Consider the following 21,665-nt stretch of genomic DNA (forward strand, 5'->3'; position numbering starts at 1 on the left):
TTCTCCTCCTATGAAACCATAACTCAACCAAATAGAAATGACTGATCACTGAAACAGTCTAAATAATATTTCTTTACTCATTAGAGTCTATTTTCTTGAAAAATCCACATATCTTTTCTCAGCTCACTTGCAATTACTAGTGCTTCAAAGGGGAGGTTTCAGAAGTGTTGCTTGTTTAATAGCGGGAAAGGAATCCCCTCTCCACATCTGTCAACATATTCCACAGATGCAGCATCAAAATTTAGCCTAAAGAACAGAGCAGTAAGAAATTGTTATGTTATGCTTGAAAAAATACAGCTTGTTATTTGCCCCATTGATACATAGTCAAAATCAGCCCATGGTACACGATGTGATATCTCTCTTATTCTGGAGCTCATTGGCCTAACAATTTGAAATCAATTTATTTGTGCAGATAGAGTCTCACTGGTGGGCTGTAGATTTGGATCCCCTGGGCTCCACTGTACTGGCTGTGGTGCTGGCAACATTGGTATTCGTGGCATGGCCAGGAGCTAGTTGGTGAAGTCAAGACTTTCCTCGTGCTTTCCCCTGCTAGATGCGCCCTGTGCTGTCTGCAAGGCTGCATCTCAGAGCCCATCTGGATCCCGGAATACTGCGGCCAGATGTGTCCCAGCAGTGATCTTTTGCCTGGCAGCTGATGTGGCACCACTGTGAGAGGACTGTGGGAAGAGCAACTCCTCAGGCTGGGCTTACAAGAAGCAGGACCTACCTCATGGTTAGATGGGAGAGTCGTGGCCAGAGGAGCGGGGACTTCCACTCACATGGAGGTTTTATCAGTCCCTGCAGTGCCTCAGATCATCCCTCGAAAAGCAAATACAATAATACCTATGAAGTTTATGAGTGTTGGAGATTGGAACTGGGCAAGCTTGTAAGGGTAATTCCTGCTCTTTCAAGATCCTCTGCCCCTGCATAGGAGGGAGACAAGATAGATTTCCTAACAGTGAATGCTTTTTCAGTCAGATGAATTTTGAATGCTTGGGTTTTCTATACTGACAGGCATGGAAGTTTTCCACATGGAATCATCAAGCTTTTCTTCTGAGTAAAGCTGGTCTTCCCCATTTCAGAGAAGAAACATCAGGGAAACATCATAGCCCAAGATACTGCAAAGATAAGAGTACTTTTGATTGCATTTTGCTGTGGACAAAACATGCTTGCTTGTAGGAACCCCCAAACACACACAAAAAATATATAAGTGAAGAGACCAGCCACCTGTTGAATTGTTTCTGTTGTGTGGGATAGCAAACATGACTCGCTTAAACCTATGAGAGGAATGAGTCCAAGAAAGATGAAGAACTTCAAGTATGTGCAAATTTGAAGCCTTGCTCAGCACCACAAGTGATCTCTTATAGCCTGACACTATCTGCTGGCACTATAACTAACAACAGCCGTTAAAGCTATTTTGTGCTCCTCGTCTCTCTCCAGCTAAAGACCTTTAGGAAACTAGGTGCTTATGTGTAATTGAGGAAACACAGCATCCTTGGATGTGGTGAGAAAGCCAGTACTCAGGCTTTCCAAATTATAACAAAGCTTTTAAGCTGTTATGGGATGTCTAGGAGAAAGAGGCTGGAGGTTGATCACCTGAAAGCTGTTAGGCACCCCTATGCCTGCCCTCAATCAATGGCCAGTAATGACTTGTGCAGTTATATGCAGACATTGTATTTGTTGTGTTTTACCAGACTGATGTAGCATGTAAGGTCCAGCGAAAGATATATTACACACAGGAATATTGCAAGCAGTCACAAAGTAAAAGGGGAGAATTTTACCCCTCCTTGCAGCCCAGAGATGTTCATTAGCCAGAGAAGGTCAGGAGATGGCTCCAAGATAAGCAGAAAGTGTTCATATTTAAGGAAAGGAAACAAACTTTGTTTTCAGTGAGAGTGTCCGGACTGTCTTCTGCCTACCGCAGGAACAGAAAGGGTTTCAGGTGAAGACTAAATCTACAGAGTCCCCAGAAAAACTACAAAATGGAGATTGTCAGTAAGAACTAACACCTCCCCGGAGAGACAAGGGAGAGCGAATGGGGCAGTCTGAAATGGGAGTCTCTCCTATGCAGTACTGAAAGATGTCTCTGATGGGAATGCTCCAGGAGGAGCTTTTCCCTCTATCTGAGTTTCTGTGATGGAAACCACCAGGCAGCCACCATGGAGGCAGAAGGGAATGTGCACAGCCTGGGGCTCTGACACCGCCTTGGCGGGATGGAGTCAGCTCCGCAAGGGAGAAGGGTCAGACCTAGGAAATGCATGGGTGCACAAGCCAGGTGGAGAACTGACAGCCCAGAAGTCATGAGGGCTCCCTGGAGGATATATATCTTGAACCCAGAGGAGAGCATCAAGAGCCCACTGAGGTCAGGTTTCAGCACAGAGGATGAGGGAGATAACACAACACCCCTCAGACCGATGGCTCGACCCAGCTTTGATTTGAGTAATTTCATTGCCTTATCAGCTTCTTGAGAAGAAAACTGGCATTGCAAACCACCAATGCCTGCTGGAGCAACCATGGGCAATGCTTTCAATAGAGTCCTATCTGCACAGCCGGCCTGAAAGAGCATTTATGCCTCCTTGCCAAGTGCACAGGACAGTTTGGCTCAGGGGGGGCAATAGGAAGAACGATGAAGGCTCCTGGAGGGCAAGTGAGCCTGCTAAGTGCTTAGTCTGCAAGAGCTGTAGTTGTTCCCTAGTCAGCGGCCCAGAGCTTCAGATGAGTTTGGGAGTCCTTGTAGGCTGCTCGGAGTGTCTGTTAAGTAAGTGGTGGCCTTACTCAATTCCTAGGGTGTGTAAGGAGAGAGCAAACTGATTCAGCAATACGGTATTTTTGGAGCTTGATGAAGAACGTGCCCAGACCCAGCAGCAGACAAAATTGAAGCAGTTGAAGGCCCAGTATGAGCAAGACAATTTCCAGGTGCTGGAGTTTTCTCCAGTGCACACCCTTAGGTACAGCTCACCCCTAGGAAACCAGGTTGGTAAGCACAGGGTGTTTAGTAAACATACAGTCCTATCTGAAAGAGATATTAGTTTAGCATCTCCCTAGCTTCACAGCCGGAGAAGGCAAGTCAAACCACCTGCAAAGCCAGCTGGCTGGCACGGGCTGTACTGAATGACAAAAGCAAAACTTGCTCATAATTCTGCATCTGTGCTCAAAGCTAAAAATAAGAAGGGAGTAAGGATGCTTGGCATGAGACAACAACCCCGGTATAATGGGTATCTCAGAGACCTGCTGGAAAGAGGATAATCAGCAGGATCCTGTGTTGCCAGGCTACCGGTTATATGGTAATGATAGTGTAGGACGCTCAGGTGGAGGAGTGGAGCTGTGCAGGAAGGACTACACATAATGCAGCCACATAAAATATTATGTTTAGAGAGAAGCACAATACATCCTACACTCTAATAATGAAAATGCAGTACGAGGTTTGCACTACCGAGCTCCTCATCAAGGTGATGATAGTGATCAGCAAACATTAAGTGAGATTAGAGAAGCTGAAAGCAGGTAGCAATAAGGGGAGTTTGAGAGGCCTTCATACAGACATGATGCTGTGTTAAGGTGAGATGTAGAGAAAATGCTTGCCTGAAGTAAATGACTGATTCCTAGGATAATTAGTGCTGCAATCCACTGCACAGGATGCTATTCTGCATTTGGCCTTTAGTGCTGTGAAGGACCCCCCTCAAGCAGTTTTGGATGGAGAGTGCCTTGTGACAGCAGCCACAAGACAGCAGCGAGGCAAAGGAGCAGTCCCTGAACCAAGAAACCTACTGTTTTGGGGTGCCGTTTAAAAAGAACAGACAGAAAATTCAGCAGAACTGGTGCTAGAAGCCCACATATAAGGTGCAACATCATTCCCAAAGAAATAAATATTTCAACAAACATTGAAGCCTATATGTATCCATAGAGCAAAGCTTTTATAGGCTAAAGATAATCATTTCTAAATTAGAAGGTTTGCCCAAACAAGGAGAATAGGGAAGCCCATACCACAGCAGTTCAAATATAGAGAAGAATTGGAGGGCGTTGCCTTTTTTTTTTTTTTTGAAAGCATTTGGTAAACCATGCTCAGCTGGAGACTAGCAAGTGTTATAAATACATTGAAAGATGAAAGACAGCTAAGGAATTGGCAGGTTTGCTTGATGGCAAAGGATTTTTTAGGGATAACATGAGCATAGTGGAGAAACTCAGTGAATTCAGCCTCATCTGCTGAAGATGCTGGGTATTTTCTTGCCTGGAACATTCTTTGCAGCCGACAAGTCAGAGGAGCCAGCTCCGCTATATGTATGGATACAGGAAACATCCAACTGACTAGATAAGTTTAGAGGCCAATAAATAATCAGGAGCAGATGGCATTCATATAAGCATCATGAAGGATCTCAAGAGTGAAACTGCTGGCCAAGGCACATAACCCAGCATTACAATCAGACACGGTGCCAAAGGGCTTGAGCGTTACCAGCGCAGCTCCCTCCTCCAAGAAGGGCTTGAGAAGGGAGCTCATGAGCTGCGAGCTGGTTGCCTCAGTGCTGGGGCTTACCAAGCTCTGGTAAGATGCCTCCCACCTCTGGTGAGATGCTGGGGTCCATAACAAAGTACATCTCTGAGCACACTGAAACACCAGCTTGCTGAGAAAGAGCCAGCACATCTCTTGGGAAGGGGAAATCCTGCCTCACTCATCTGTTGAAGGGCAGTACAGATGATGGATGAAGGGGGCCGGGTGGTCATTTTATATAAATATGCACATCCATATATATGTGTGTGTGTGTATATATGTGTATATATATGTATCACATGCGTATGTGATATATATACACTATATATATATACACACATATAATATATGTCTAAAACAATATATATATGTCATTATATATACTATATATATATATATATATATATATACATGCTTATGTAGTTGAATTTTCTAAAAGCCTTTGACAAAACTGCGTGAAAACTTTTTTAAGGAACTAAGTTGCCAGAGATCTTGATCAGGATTCTTCTACAGATGGCAAGCTGATTAAGGAGTGGGAAGAAAAGTGAAGTTCTCAGAGCTGCTGGGACCCTACTGCATGGCAGGAGGAGGCTTAAGGAGGACGTGGTCAAGGCTTGCAGACATGTGAAGGTGATGGATGGTGTGAAGGAAAGCTAGTACTCATAGGTCCTGCAGCATGAGGGGGTGGTGGAGCAGTGCTGCTGCTAGTGGGGTAAATACAAAATTCTTTGTGCCTAAACTGCTGAAAGACTCCAAGCAAAGGTTCTCTGAAACACTGAATTCACCAGAAAATGAGGAACTACCAAAATCCACTAATTTCAATATGGTGTTCCACATATGGTGCTAAATAGAGAAATGGTGCTGTTCATTGAAAACAGGGCTCTTTGCTAGGTTTAATGATAAGCATATAGATCCTTTTGTGCAGCAGGAAAAAGAGATGCTGTGCAAATCCATCACAGTTTGGCTTTTTGTGAGGAAGACCTCAGGCACCAGAGTCCCGTAGCTGTTTACCTGAATAGGACAGTTGCTACCATATACTTGCTATATAGGAGCATTCTTGTCAGATTACTTGCATTTGTCATTGCACTAGGATAAAAAGAGAAGTCCTAATTTTTTAAGTTCCTGTTTGCTTTCTTTCTAGTATGCATTTTATATTTAAAGAGAAGCATTACCAGAAATAAATATTACAAAATGGGGTATTTGCAATAACACTGAAGTCAGTTCAGTGAATCATGTGGCATTTTATTAACCTTTCTACAGGCACAAAAATAATTTTATAAAAAACAAGAGTGTGATCTTTAACACATTTTTGTTTCAGAGGTTTGCCATAAACAAAATTTGTTATTTTCGCCTGGTTAAAAACTAAGACACACTCAGATCCACCATCTGATTGTCATTTTCCATCTGGCCCAAGTCCTGCTTATATGAAGTTACACTTTTTTCTTCCAAATAAAACTCTCAAGTCTGGTTTTATCACAGAGAAATTTAGTGATTACAATTTCTAGCAAAAGCAAAGCTTACTGCAACTAATAAGAAACACAAGTAAGTTGTATTTTAATTATTACAACCACCTCTCTCTACATCCGAAAAAAGATAAAGTGGATAAATCTTGTCCTACCTCAGCTCTTTTGCCTTCTGGTGTGTTCGGGTTTTCCTTCTTCTGCGTTTTGTTGCTCACAGCTTGCAGCTTTGTTAGTGGAAAGGAAAAGCACAGAAACTTGAATCAAAAGCACAAATGCCACATGGGGGTAATGAGCAGGAAGGAGAAGTAAGTCCTTATTAGCATATCTTGTGTGTTCTTAAGTGAGAGACTTTTTCAGCTCAAGGAGTGGCAATCTCTCATACTTCTCCTCCAATGAAAGAGGCCCTGCAGTTAAGCACTGATCTTGGAAGCTTTCCGGATTTCCATATTTGGGTTCTTTCTTCTGTATATGCTTTCAAAACTCAGTTGATGGACATGTTTGGAGAGCATGCTACAGCTTAATATGGATCTTTAGGGGTGTAGTTCTTGAAGTTATTAACAGGGCTTGAGGACGTAAGTTTTACTGCCAAAAGCACTTTAAAAACAACATTGTGAGCAGGCAGCTAGGAGATGATGGGCAATGTAACTCAACTCACACTTCCAGAATCGAATTACGGAGCAGAGGGACAAATTTCCCTTGAGTTTTCATAGCACCTGAATACATAGTACTGCTAGGTCATGGCCAAGTGACTGCAGCAAGTGCTTTGCTGCCCCTTAACATTTCGCCTCTCATCAGCAGATTAGCGAAGACGAGTGCTCCAAGCCCACTGCAATTGAGCAAGTGGCATCTGTTTGCACTGCAGGTGCAACAGCTTCCTTATTCCTCCTCTATGGTGCCAGCACCCACAGATGGATCACATGTACTCAAGCATTTCTTGGCTACTGTGTTTTATTTCCCAAGTGGAACATGCCAGGTATCTACTCATGGTCATTACCATAGCTTGGCAGATGGAGAGTCTCCTCCTGAAAATGGCTCAGCACCTATTTTTATAGTCATCTATCCTCCAAAGCTCTCTTGGTGGTCCTGCTTGTAACCTACTCTCCACCGGTCACGTGTCTTAGTCTCATTTATAGCAAGGTTCATTTACTTTGATTTATAAGTGGTCTTTGGTACAAGGAAAATCACCCTCTGGGGGTGCTCCACCTGGTGGTAGGGGTGAATGGTGACATGTAGCATCTGCAAAGACTTGTGTCACCAAACTTCACAATTCACCAAGGGAGGCTTGCAAACATGGCACCACTACTCTTCACTAAGAAAAACTCTGCTGAAAAACAAAGTGTTTTTTATTTCATGAAGCTGAAAAGGACATACAGAGCCACATGCAGCAGTTCTCTGGCTTAGTTAATGTCTAGGGGAGCCCCTTTGGTCTCTGGAGCGAGCTGTGAACATGTGCCCATGTCTGCAATGATAGCATGAAGTACATATAAAATGCTAGAGATCCATTCTAGATGAATTTGCAAGGTTCAGAGTGACAATAAATTATGGAAAATGGCTCCATTGGAGCCTGGTGTAGCCAGTGCAAACTCGTCCAAGGCTGTGGGTCCTGTCCCAGCTGAGGTGGTGCTGGCTGGTTTCATCACTCTCCCAGCTCTTTCCCCATCTGTCAAGGGTTGTCTGCAGGTTCTTGCTCACACTTCAGCCACAGAGGTGGGTGTCTTAGATGCTTGAAATTAGGTGTCTAGTGCTATGCCAGCTCATTTTAACTGCAGTGGGATAGGAAATGACCCCAGGAGCAGCTTGGCAGGCAGATTTCAGGGCCAGAGCCCTTTGCAGGAAGCCAATATGTGCAGCATAGACTGCGTCAGACAGCACAGCCCTGGCCAAAGGAGAACTGTGCCTGTCAGGGTTGTTTCGAGATGCCCCGGTAATTCAGATGGCCTCTTATCTGCCATGGGCAGAGATGCGGTGATGACTACTGCAGGCATTGCAGTAGCAGCCTGATGACATCTGCATCACACGCACGCTGCGATGATTGCACTGTGACTGATAAGCAGGTTGTCTGCAGATACACAAGGTCAGACAGCAAAACATATGGAAAAGTTACACATTGACCACGTTTTATTTTCCTGAACGTGCTTGGAGAACACCTCTTTTAACATGTGATACAGCATCTTTGATGCCCAGCAGTTTGCTACATTCACCATTCACCCTGTTTCTTTTCCTCTCCGGGGTAATGCTGTGATTCGCACTTAGGCTGCCTCAGTGAGTGGGGTAGGCTGCCAGCTCAGGTTGCACCTGATGAGCTGGAGCAGGAGTGACAGCCTAGGATGTTTTAGAAGCTGCCACTGGATGACTCAGCTTCCAAGGGGACTTTAATATCTTCCTCATTAATAAAAGCCTCAGTAAGTCTGCAGAAGCCACTTCAGAACATCATGAAGAATCAAGGATTCTCATCCCAAGGTATCATGTATAAAACACATTCAGCAGTTACTAGCCTCTGTCGTCTCTGAATTTTGAGGCCTGTGAAGTGCAGAGAAGGTCCAAGGTGCAGAAGAAGCAGAGCAGAGAGTGCAAACCGCCAGGCTAAGCTGCAGTTGTGCTCCCTCCTGCCTCTGTTCCTGTTCTCTTTTTCACTTCTGGCTCCAGGACAATCCCGTTTCAAGAGAAGAAATCAGGCAGCAGCGACTTACCCTTTCCTTTCTCCTCCTTCACTTCCCCACCTCCACTGCAGCACTGCCCAGGGAATGAGGGCACAGCTGGATAGCTGGGAAGATCCAGGTGATTAGTGCATCTAGTGCATGAAGAAGGGGTAAAGAAGAAGGGCCATTTTAACAGGAATTATTCAAAAAAAGAAGAGCACTGAAGGTTTTCAAGCTGCTCCTTTTGCAGCATCAAAAATGACATGCTTTTAATTGCTTGTAGTCTTTTTTTAAAGTTTTTTCTTCCTCATTAATATGCTAATGAAGACAGAAGAATATTAAGATATACCTGGGATGGAAAAAGACATCTAATGTCACGAACATGTAAAATAAACTGCCCATTGAAAAGTAGGAGGTACTAAAACTGGGGAAATTCTTTGCCTGCTCTTCCAAAGGTGCTTGTGGCCTGGGGAGGAATTGATTGTCTTCAAAAGCCATGGAGCCGCTGGCAGCCACAAGCATTAATGCACTTCCTAGAGTCCAATCGATCCAATCCTCAAATCTGAAAAGAGTGAACTCAAGCAGGAGAGAAAGTCAAACACTTTCTAAGGCCTTCATCTAAAGCCCTTTGAAGTTATTGGAAAGAAGAGAGCCTTTTTTTTTTTTTTTTGGATTAAAACGTAAAGAAAATAGCCTCAGAAGCTGCAACTTCTGCAATAAAAAATAAACTTTTTTTTGTAACTAGCTAAAAGCGTTTCAGTTTTAACACACACAAGGTTGACAGCGTGCCAGGAATATTTACTAATATTGTTTTCCCTGCACAGCCTGTCTTTTAAGACCTCTCTACTTCTCTACTCATCTCTTTACCTAGCAGCATCTTGATGTCACAGGGACCTTTTGTTTGTGTTGTGTTTCAATAATCACACAATCTGCAATTGCAACCTCTGTCACTTCTTGCTTGTATTTCGTGCATTAGGCATTGCATAATTACAAATGGATGGGGTATGAAAGTGCAGAATTTGAAGGGTTTGACACTGATCTAGTTACCTCTCTTAAAATAGGGGATAAGATATCCTATATATTATCACACATGTATGCTGGCATTTATAGGCAACCCACTTTCGTGGTTTTAAATACCTATGTGCTCACACAGACCTGCTGAAAACCTTGAATCAAGTCACAAGACCAAACTGTGTTGGCCAGATTTTGGAGAGCCATGGGGAGAAATGTGGGGACATAGGTCGCTGTTACCTCCATCCAAGGCTGACCACTTGCTTTTGTCAGAGGTTTGTTGCAATGGAGCATGCAGGAGCCTCTTCTTTCCAAAAGTATCCAGAGCTCGCAGAAAAAAAAAAAAAAAAAAGTAGGTTTAAGCTTTTGTCCTCAGTCTGGATTTTAACGATGTTTCTTTAGATAAAACTCTCATGGGGTCACATCCCAAGGGCAGCATTTTCTGTTCTACAGGCTTCTGTTCTACAGGGAAATATTTTAGGACACTGTACACCGTTTGGTACTTTTAAAAATGTATTTTAAAATTCTCCATAAAGATAGACTTTGTGTGCGGTTTTGAAGAAGATAATAACATCACCTTTTGGCCTCATTTTTTACTTTGAATTTTAGGAAAAGATTCAAGTGTCTAGGATTAGTTAAAAATGCAGTGTGAAGAAATGCCTACTTATAAATGAAATGTCTGGCCTTTAAATTGCTTGGATTTTTTTTTTTTGTAGTTTACAACCAATGTTCTTCTCCAAGATAAAAATGGAATTAATTCAAGCCAATCTTTATCACAGATGATATAATTTTGCAAAATGATTTCACTAAGTTCCACCCTGTTTAAGGGCATACAGTATGCCAGGCTGGCTGAACAGGACAGAAGGCAGTGATGGGAAAGGGGAAAGGAGGCAGGGGAAGCCCTGTAGGCACTGGCTGCCTCCATCATCAAGATGGGGATCGTTTGGCACCGTGCTGAGGTCTGGCATCCACTCACCCCACTCCCACATGCGCCAGGAAGATGTCAGCTGATTTCTCTTCAAATGCAATTTTGGGCCAAATTTTTAGACATTTTAGTCTGAACTCCTGGGGTTTCTTTGCAGAAGACCCAGAAACTCTGCCACACCGTGCCTGGGGTCTCCTTGAGACCCATCTTTGCAGGGTGTTGTCTCCAGGTGACCCTGTCCACTGGCACAACCAGCGCTCAAGACTGGTGTGGAAAGGTCTGAGCAGCCCAACATGGGCCGGCTACACAAACTAGAAACTGTTTGTCAGGCTCATGTGGGGATTTGCAGCCAAAAGAGAGGGAGATCCCTCGGTCTTGATTGAACTAGCTCATATTCAGAGTTGTTAGTGCAGGCAGGGCAAGCTGGGCAAAGGCTAATTAATCTTTTGCTGAAAGAAAAGAAAGGAAAATACATGACTTAATTCAGTCTTGTTTGGAGAGCTGTTTCTTCCACTTTTACTGTTGTTTTTACTAGACACCAGAGCTGTAATTCTCTTGAAATCTGGAGCATGCCACCGGAGAAGAATTAGCAGAATGGTTTCGGTTTTATGTAACGCTCGCACTAGCCGGAGATGGAGTGCTTTGGAGGAGAATAAACCAAATGAAGTAAGCTGTTTGTTCAGCATGTTCCAACACTCATCCATCTGCCTCGCTTTGTGCTCAGCCCCTCAGCCACAACTTTCCTCATCCACTACTGTCAAAAATATGACTCATTTCTCACATAATAGACCAGGGGAAAAGCAGAGGAGTTCTTATACATAACAAAGCTTCCTCTTGCTCAGGATGCCCTGCATCGGCTCTTATTTTACTCCTCATTAAAAGAACAACACAATAAAAACACACTTCTAGTTCCAGCTGTATCTGTGGCAGTTATATCTGTTCTACCCAAGCGCAAGTCGGATGGTGTCCTGGCTCTACGGAAACATGGCCATTGTGGATGTTCAGCAGCAGGCATGCAACATAGGGAGCTATGGACTTGCTTTCAGGGCCCTTTGCATTCAGAAACCACCCCAAAGTGGGGGCAGAGGCCAAAACATACACTCAGAGGTGACTCTGCCACAGTCTGAATCCACACTGCGTCACCATGAAACCCCTATTCCCACACAGCTGGAATGCTTTTCGTGGGAAGGCTCTGCATCATCCCCCCTGCGGGTGTCTTTCGCGACATTTGCTGACATTTTCCATGGAGTCTTCTCACAACAACACAGATCCTGAAATCCCTTGGAGGACCTTTACTGCCAGGCCAAGGCAGTGTTCTGCTACAGCAGCACTGCTCTCCCTGCACATGCAAGACCAGCCTTAGCAGCGCTTCCCCTGGCTGCTCAAGAGGAGGCAGAGCACCCAGCAGCTGCCAGCGCATTCCCAGTGCACATGAAATCTCATGGCCTTTTTCACACAAATCTCCCACTTTCCCACAAGGAGACCCTCCTACGCATCAGACAAACATCCCCATGGAGAGAATCTTGCATGTATTATGACTGATTTCCTTACTTGGAGAGCATCGCATACATGAATCAACGATTCATTCAGCTTAAGCAATAAATGCAGTTTATGGAAGAGAAACAAGAAAGGAAGGGAAAAGACCAAAACTGAGACTTCCTTCTCCAGAAGAAAAAATCCCTTTTCCCACCTTTTTTACTTCTCTGCAAATAGATGAATATGTGGCCTGACCAGTTTTATTCTTCAGTGCTACAATCTCCAATATTCATGCACAGGACATGACTGGGGTGGAAGACCATCAGAATATATTGAGATGCTCATTAATTTTGCCAGGTTATTTTGTGAGACTAAAGTTATTGCAGAAAGAAACAGGTTTATATAAGGGGTAAACAAGAAGTAAAATGTATATTCTTTACAATCAAGGCACCTATTTACCTAGCATGGTTTGACAGAACTATATAATGCAATCTCCCCCCAAAAATTATTTAGCTCCATAGAACACCTTTAATAGGCCTTTTTCACTTCATTTGCTCTGTTTGTGCATTGATCTCCTAGGCATCTCTTAAGCAAGATATTAAGTATAATTCAGCAGGACTTCAGGTATAGCTCCTATGAGTTACATAACTTCTTTTGTCAAATTTCTATCAAGAGTTATATCATACTAGCATCATAATATTATACATTAAAACTTTCATTCCACTACTAATAAAAACATACCTAGCAAATAACCCAAGTACTCTAATTTAACAACAGTATCATATCTTTCCTTTCCTTTTTAATAATTAAACATGTTCACTGCAACTTCTGCAGGTAATAGAATAGTTTCTGCATATCAGTATAGCAAAACCAGGCTCTCATGTCAAGCAAAATTCTTAGGTCTGAATTTTTTTTCTTACATTCCTGCAAAGATTAAATACTTCAGTAGGGTTCAGCAGCATTATCTACAATATCTGCCAGCTACAGCCACTGAAAATTCTGCTTCCCTTTGACAGGCAATCCTGAAAACATCTGCAAGGGTAAGCAAATTGGCTATTGGAGAGGTATACTCCCACTTTAGGGATATTTTCTATTTTTCATTCTCCGTCTCTTTAGTGCACAGATCCATCACTTGTACTGCTGAAATATTTTAGAATTAGAATTGTAAGACCACAGTGCTAAAATTAGCCACAAACTGAAAGCACAATTTTACTATGTCAAGAGTTTGAAAATGGGTGATACAGGCTCTTTTCTGTTTGAGATGGCAAATTGGAATACAGCTAATGCAATATTTAATTAGAGTTTCTTTGCTTCAGAGTAAGAAATCCCAGTCGCAGCCACAATTTTTGTCTATAAAGATATCATTAGAACTATTTTTGACAGATTTTTTTTGGAGACACAATATACAGTTTTTGCTGGCCATAATCATAGAAGCATGCATGTTTTCTTTGCAAGAGAAGATGGGAAGCCAAGAGAGGCAATCAGTCAAAATGCTCACTTTGTCTGGTACTCTGTTGGTGACAGTAGCCAACCAGGGATGTCTATGGAGCAGTTCAATAAAAAGTCAACTATCAATAATTCATGCCTAAGCATTTGCTGCAGGAGAATTGTCCTGAGATGTAATAACCTTTGATGGCTTTCTCTTCCATGAATTTGTCCAGTCGCTTTTGAACCCACCTGCCTCTCAACTTTTAGCAACCTCTACATCTTGCAAAAAGGTGCCACTATTGAATTGCACACTATAGAAGATATTTGTCACAGAATTATGTCTATACATGTATATTAGAATGACATGTGTGAAAAATCACATTGTCTTGTCTGAAAGGAGCAGGAACAATTGCTTCTGCTTGCATGCAATGTGAAGCATGGCTGATCTAGAACAAGGATCTCTTCAGACCAGTGTCCTACCTTCAACAGGGACTGCACAGACAGGTATAGGAACAAAGCAAATGTGGATGGTTTTTGCCCTTCACGTTCTCCCAAGTTGCAACTATTTTTATGAAAGAGATTTCCAAGCCCGGCATGGTCTGCTTAGCAATATCAGCAGCTCTCCAAAGGGCTTGTCCTGTCTCCTTTCGAACCTCCATGAACTTTTTGCTTTTGCAGCACCCTTGGCAAGGATCTTCAGGTCTATTATCCTTCTCATGGAAAATGTTTCCTTTTATTTATCCTGAATCTGGCTGGCACTGATTTTGTTTGATGGCCCTTTGATCCTGTATGGGGAGAAGTAGGGCATTTGAAAGACAGAATACAACTTTGTCATGTTACCATACCTGAAAGTTTTCCCTTTGTTCCCCAACTGGATGCAAAGACTGTTTCTGTGCATTCATCCTTTCCACACCTTTGTGTCATTTCTTTTCCTGGATGAAGAGTCCCAGCCTGTGCACTCATTCATTGTATGGAAACTGAGCTACACACCTTGGCCATTTTTTATTTTATACCCTGGGTCCTGACTATTCATCCTTTTTTTCTCTCTGCATATCTCATTGACTTACCCTACTAGTCCTCTGATAGTTCCTGCTCCTTATATGTTTGGAAAAGGATTTATGTTTCTCATAAACAATTTCCTGGGTTCTTTGAAACTGTAGTTGAGATTTTTTTTTCTATTTCCCTGCCTTGTTATGTTTTTATACTTAATTATAGCTCTACATATCTTTACAGTAACCCGATTTGAGCACAGTTTCAGTTTTTTAATGATGCCTTCTTGTTTTTAATAGCATTCTTTTCAGTTATGTTTATCAATGTTGGTTTGCTTTTGTGCTCTCTCAAATCTTTTCTTGTAAGAGGAAGGCATTTGCTCTTCCCTCCACTGTAATATCCTTAGGTGCTCCCCAAGTCGTGTGGCAAGATTTGATTCTGTTGCTGTAAGCCTATTCTTAATAAGTGTCCTCACTTTTGTGTAGTTCTACTTTTTTAAAAAATTAACATCTCTCTCTTTTTTTGTATAGTTGTCAATTTGTTTGTTTATTTTTGTTTCTATTGATCCTAAACAGGTCTCATATCCAGGTATACATCATGGTCACAATGATAGAATGGATGTTTCATGGCAATGGTAACTATATACTAACATAGTTCCTTTGCAAGGCCATGGACAACCTGTTCTATGTGACCCTGCTTTAAGCAGGGAGGTTGGACCAGATGATTTCCATCAGTGCTTTGAAGCTACAAATCTTTACGATTCTATGATCCTATAATATAATGCAGTAATGATATCATTATTACATTTAGTCATATAAGTTATATATTGCACATATTACATATATGCACTATAGATATATACACATTAGGTATATGCAGTTATACATTAATGGATTATATATGCAGTGTAGTATAATAATGAATATGTATAAAATATAAAACAATAATATAAAATGATGTACTGTGCATATAGTAATAGTCATTGTACAATAATACAATACTATAGGTCAATATTATATTGTTCCTTCATAAACCTGGAATTTCAACTCCCAAAGACTCCATGTTGTTTTTTTGAACATTTAGTTAAGATGTTTAAAAATTCCTCTTACAAATAGCAGAGCTCCTCTCAGTACATGTGTCCCCAGCTTTCCAGAATTCTTTTTGCTCCCAGACATGATGGGCACCATCAGGTTTCCAAAATGTCTGTTATGCCCTAACTTAAATTTTCAGTTCTCTGTCTCATTTACTGTATTTCTAACATTTGTGTCAATTTACAGGTTTGAGACTTCTTTACTGTATGAATAGCACTCTGTTTATTCTGAATCTTCTTCCCCATTTCCTATTTGAATATTGCAATATTCTGTCCTGTCCTCTTCTCAGTGATGGAGTTGCCATGACTTTTCCTCTAATGCCATATCTCAAGCCAGACTTCAGCTTAGACACTGGCTGGTGACATTCTTAGGGTAAAACATCAGCAGCACTAATATCGTCTGGTTCAGTTTATTCCAGAAGTATCCTCTGTTCCTGATTAATCTTTATACCTCCTTTACATAGCATTTTCTCAAGCATTTATGGGAACTATGTCTATGGTTCCTTCTGATATGGTACAAAGCACCAGGCGCATTTTGGAGCATGCAGCAAGAGAAGTCCCAAACTTCATTTTCCTACCTGAACACAAGTTACAAGTATCAGCTCTTCTCCGGCATTTCCTGGAAGCCTGTCCAGACATTTGAAGGGTCATATGGCAAGTAAATCACCACTATCGGCTCAGTGAGTTATAAAGGGGATGACCCATTGCTTTTGCTTTCCTCCCTTTTGGCTGGGATCTCTAGCTCCAGCAACTTATCGTCTATGCAAGCTGCCTAATATGTGGGAACAGTAGCTACTCCCTTGTGATTAGGAAAGGAAATATAGCAGTACCAGCTCACTCTAGAAAAAAAAAAAAGTCCAAATTCCTGTTTATTCACAGCAGTGATGTCTGTTTATTTCTCAGAACACTTGGGAATCTATTAATAGAGTGAGGTCAGAAGTAAAGAGGCAGCTTTATACTAAGCTAGATTAAAGAGAGAGAGAGAGATTTCAAATACTTGTTTCGCCTCCAGGGTCTAGGGTGGACTTGATAAAAACTTGGATACTATCATTCAAAATAGGCCTGGGAGAGATGAGGCCTTTGGTGTCCAAGTTAATGTAAAGGCTTATAAATCACTGTTGCTGAACTCCGAAATAAAGGAATAAAGGACAAAATGGTTTTGCTAACAAATTTCACTCAGCTGTGGGAAGGGTCTCAAAGAAAGCCTGTGTTATGTGGATGGGAGTACCAAAGTCACAGCTAGGAAGTAAGATTGAGATGAGAAGGGTAGCCGTCGTGCTACAGGAGAAGAGAGGTCCTGAGAAAACAGCCAAGTGGAGAGAAAGGCAAAGAAAGTATCCCTGTAGGGTTAAGAAAATCAGCCCTTCGTGTTGATTCCACCACCATGCAGTGGACATTGCTGCCGGCTTCTAGCTGGCAGGGAGAGCGCACAGTAGCTGGCCAGGACTGGGTACCCTGGGAGAATTCAGAGAGCAAAGAAACCCCTTTGGCTTCTGAGAGAGGGGAAATCTGACAACAGGGTAGAGTTCCTCCCATGACTGATCTCTGGGATCTTCCCAAAAACAGATGAAAAGGGACAAGGAGGCACTGCTGCAGATACTGATGGCTCTGTGTATTTAAGATCTGAGAGCTGCAGAGAAGACAGTTGCAGTATTTCCAGGAGAAAAAAAAAAAACTTTGATGTCATCTACCAGAAAAAAAAATACATTGGGAAATCAAACAAATGGAGACCCATGGGAAGAGCAAGAGTCTATGAAAACAGCTATTTTAGGAAATATGAGCTACAACTGTACAAGTAATGCAAGTCTGGAGACGTTCTCAGAGACAAGAAACATTCCCAGTGTTATAAGGCTGATATTTAACACTGCCTTCGGTGTCAAGTGATTAAAGCTGATACTTAACCTTGTCAAGTGATATGTAACCCCGTGTCAAGTGACTAAAACAAACCCTTGTATGGCTTTGGCCAGGGCCACCATGTAGTCTCCTGAACAGCTTGCATGTATGGTCTAAAAGTTACCGGACCACTGGAAGCAGATATTCTGGAAGAGGCAGAGAGTTGGAGAGACTGAAGGGGTGGAAGTTTAGCAGTACAGACCTAGGCCATCAAGTTCAGTGTTAGAGGATGGTTCAGCACTCTTATAACTAACATAGCTGTAGCCATAGGCATTCCAAAAGATCTGGAAAATGAGCTGAAGAAGAAATAAGAATGACTAAAACCCATTATAACATACTCATCTCTTTGTTATTTCAAGAATTCAGGGCAAGAGCTGAGACAAGATCTGCTTGATAAACAGCAGATTTCTGAGTAAGTTATAAATGACAGCATGAGAAAATAGATGGATCTGAATTGAGAAAAAGGGTCCTCAGCTGCAGAAACAATTTTGGCTGACTCCTAAAGCAAGGAAATAATGTTGCAAAATATGCCAGCAATTACCTACAATGCTAAGGAATCAGCATGGACTGCAGGGAACTAAACCTTGATATTTTAAGTATAAATACCTGGCTGGAAGAGTAGACTGTGAAGAATTTTACATTACAGCTGCTGCTCAGGCAGGGCATTCATGATTTGGCAGTAAGAAGAATTGAAGCATTTCCTAATAAGGATAAAGGAGAGAAAATCTATGCTGAGATGCCTGGGACAAGAGAGATCCTGGTCTGCTGCTTTGTAGGAGATGTTACTAAATTGTATCTCAAATCAATGAGGATGAACGAATTAGTCATTAAGTCCATATTCCCTGTAAGTCCATATTCCCTTTTACCCTCAGTGCAATCAATACACAGACAATACCAACAGGAAACTGGTTTCATAGCAGAGGAAACAACAGCATCACAAAACAATATTCTAGCTAATATAGTAGCTGCGTGTTTACACTTCATTTTTTTTGGTAACCCCAACACCACTGTCTGTCGGCAAAGAAAAATGTGTGGAGTGTAGGTGAAGAATGACTACAAAGTGTTCTGCCAAATCACACTTCGGAATGATTTGCCTGAGCCAAGGCTACCTATGGATTTGGAGTGGGTAGGATATCCCAATGCCACTACCAAAAAACACATACAGGAAAATGATGGCTCTTCTGACAAACCACCCATCTTTGGCTCTCCAGTCTGAAAAGAATAGGTACTGTATGCATAGCCTAGCAGTTAATCTTCATTTTGACTCCAGAGCAAGGCTGCATCTTCACTTTGTGACTGCACTTCCTTTGGGTGCTGGAGTGGCATTTCACCAGGCAAGACATTACGCACAAGGGTGAGTGTGCAAAGTTCAAGCAGCTTTTTTAGGCGCATAAACTACGAAAAATTTCCTAAAGATGCTGAAGGTCTTGCTGAATTATTTTAGAGTGCATCTGATCTTGAGGGGTTGGGCTCCTTGTTTTAAAACCTTTTTTTATTTTTTACTTCCTGGAATCCACCTGATTAATTTTTGGTTGAAGACCAGTTGTCCTTAGCAAGTTGTTGGGCTTGTCTTTTCCAATCTACCAGTGGAAAAAAACTTCTACTAAGAGGTCCTCTCTAGGACTGGAAAGCATCAAGAAATACCTAAACTAATTAGGGAACTATTTTGAATAGTTTTCACTTAAAATACGTCCTCCACACACTCTGTTGTATTGGTAACAAACAGCGTTTCCTGCCTTAAGTGTGCAGGGAGACAAAGACTGCAGAATACGAAAGTATTATTTAGAGCAAAGAGGTCACATTCCCAAATGTAGAATTTTGGTTTTAGATATATATGTTTCTGCACATTATTTGTACGGGTTACCTATAAGGCAACTTCAATACTCCTTCCATCACTGTTCTATTCAAGGTAAATGGTTTTCACTATGTCCAGCACTTGAGATCCCAAACCATCACAGTGTGGTTTTAGCAAAATGTCGCTATTGTTCATTACATGTTTGCTCTCTCTCCTTGGCAGGTGCTAATGAAGAGTGATGGGCTTTGCTGTTTTTCTTGTGGAAGAGTGATGATATGTCAAGGATCTGAGAGGTGACAGATGACCGTCTGTCAGAAAGTACAGTCTTGGAGCCAGTTCTTTCTACCAGTGTCAGAAAGGAGTCCAAGAGCATTGCAGCTCCTTTAACTGAGTAGGTGCTGGAGGACTTCAAGAACACTGGGCACACTAGTGCAATTTTCAAAGGCCAAAAACAGACTAAATAACATGGCTCTCATTGCAATTCAGGTCTTTAGTTCAAAACTATCTACATGTAGACGGAAGACAAAATTCTGAAAAACGAGTCTCCCTGTTGATTTGGACACTGGAGAGGAGGTTATCATTTCAGGAACCACAATTTTAGGAATCGAGTAAAATAAACATATCTAGAGATCCAGATACCTAGAGAACCCCTCCAACACATTCCACAGGAGCTAGAAAGAAAAAAAAAAGAAAAAGAAAGAAAGAAAGAAAAGAAAATCACACCTGCACTTAATTCTGATGACTTGAACAGAATTAAATGAATTAGTCAGTTTATTCTAAGAACTCCCATTTCCCTAACCTTGTCAATAAGCACTTTATATTCTAGCAATTATTACGTGCTTTATTGTTGCTTCAAAACAGATGTCAAATTAAAAAATACAAAAAATACAAATGCATCTCACTTTTTCACTAGTCTTTTAATTGTATGTTTCTTCTTTTTCAGCTGTAAGAGTGGGTTGTTACTTTTGTGCAGGTTCTGAAGAAAAAATGTCAAAAATCATAAGTAAATTTAGTTCAAGCTAGTCCATCCATACCTTATCCAAAAACCAAATGCAACTCAAGCATCAGGATAAAGCTTCTGAGTAAAATTTTAATCTTTAACTTATTTTGGAAGTACTTGGAAGGGCTGAACTACAACCATATCAGCCCACTGCCGCCTTGGCATACAAGATGCATGACCAAGGTCCTTCACTCCAATCAAGGAGCAAGCAAGAGAGAACAAGAGTAGCTATCCCTGAGAGAAAGTGCATTTAGAGCCAAATCACCAGTGTGTCTGGAGGATTTCCTCAGGCATGGAGTTAAGCCCTGAATATTTTCTTCTACAGAGAAAGCTAAGAGGCCTCAGGCAAAATTGACACAACTAAGGAGCACAACTAAATTGACACAACTAAGGAGCATGGCCACTCTAGACTGCATGTGAGCAAAGGGAGGACCGTTCTTTGGGAATTATATTTGGAGATGAGGAAGGAGTGTGGTGGCATTTAGGAGCTCTGATGTCTCTGGATAAAAGAGACATGTAAATCATGCAACACACATTTTATCTCTGATAGGAGCCAAGAAACACTCTTACTGCCAGCCTTAACATTTCCGCTCCCCTCATGGAGTTTATGGGCAAACAGCAGAGACTCTCATGTGAGAAAAGCCCTAAAGAAGACTCCAGCCGTGTGCTGTTTGGTGTCCCCTGAAACCAGACATGCAATTTGAGACAGCCCAGGGTGACCAGAGCAGACTCAGCATGAAATAAGCAACATTAAGATAAGTTTAAATGACCAGAGCCCCCCTGACCTAACTGTTTCTCTAGCCCCATGGCACAGTGAGGTTCCTCCAGCTGGAATGCACATGTCCTTGCATGTCTAGGCAGACGTGCAGGGCAAGATAATGGCTTGTCCTCCCAAACAGCTGACGAGCACAAGGTACCCCATGTTCCAGGTGAAAAACAGCAAGGTGAAATCAAAACTAGGGTAGAAGCTGGGTTTTCAGGTCCATCCCTACATAAGCTGTCTCTGGCTTCCAGCCTTGTTCACCACCTTTTCATTGGTAGCTCTAAGGGATGAGCTCTGGCAGAGCCCTCCAAGATGACCCAAGTCAGGTCCAAAGGTTGTGCATTTTTCAGAGAAGCCTCTCGCTCTCTCCCGAACAAGGAGTGACTTAAATGAAGATCTGAAAAGTCACGGCGGGTGCCGTTTGCGATGCTTAGCATGAGCTTGTGATTTGACCTAACAGCCTTTCAGGAAGTAGAAAGGAAGAGAGGGAACAGAAATTAGAATGATAAGAGGCAGGAACCCATGAGTTCCCACAGATCTAGTGGTTACTCAGAGCGTTCTCTTAATTTTCTTTCTTTTTCTCACATGTTCCCCATGCTTCAGTGCCTGTGCTGCTTATGGCTAGTGCTGTTGGGGCTTTATGTGCACTTGGACAAACTCTGTGGTGCACTGTGTGATACAACCAACATTTCCAGCTTGGGGAAATAGA

Source organism: Tinamus guttatus, unplaced genomic scaffold (genome assembly GCF_059628265.1).
Source record: "Tinamus guttatus ecotype Peru unplaced genomic scaffold, ASM5962826v1 Tinamus_guttatus_pri_ptg000112l, whole genome shotgun sequence".
Lineage (NCBI taxonomy): Eukaryota > Metazoa > Chordata > Aves > Tinamiformes > Tinamidae > Tinamus > Tinamus guttatus.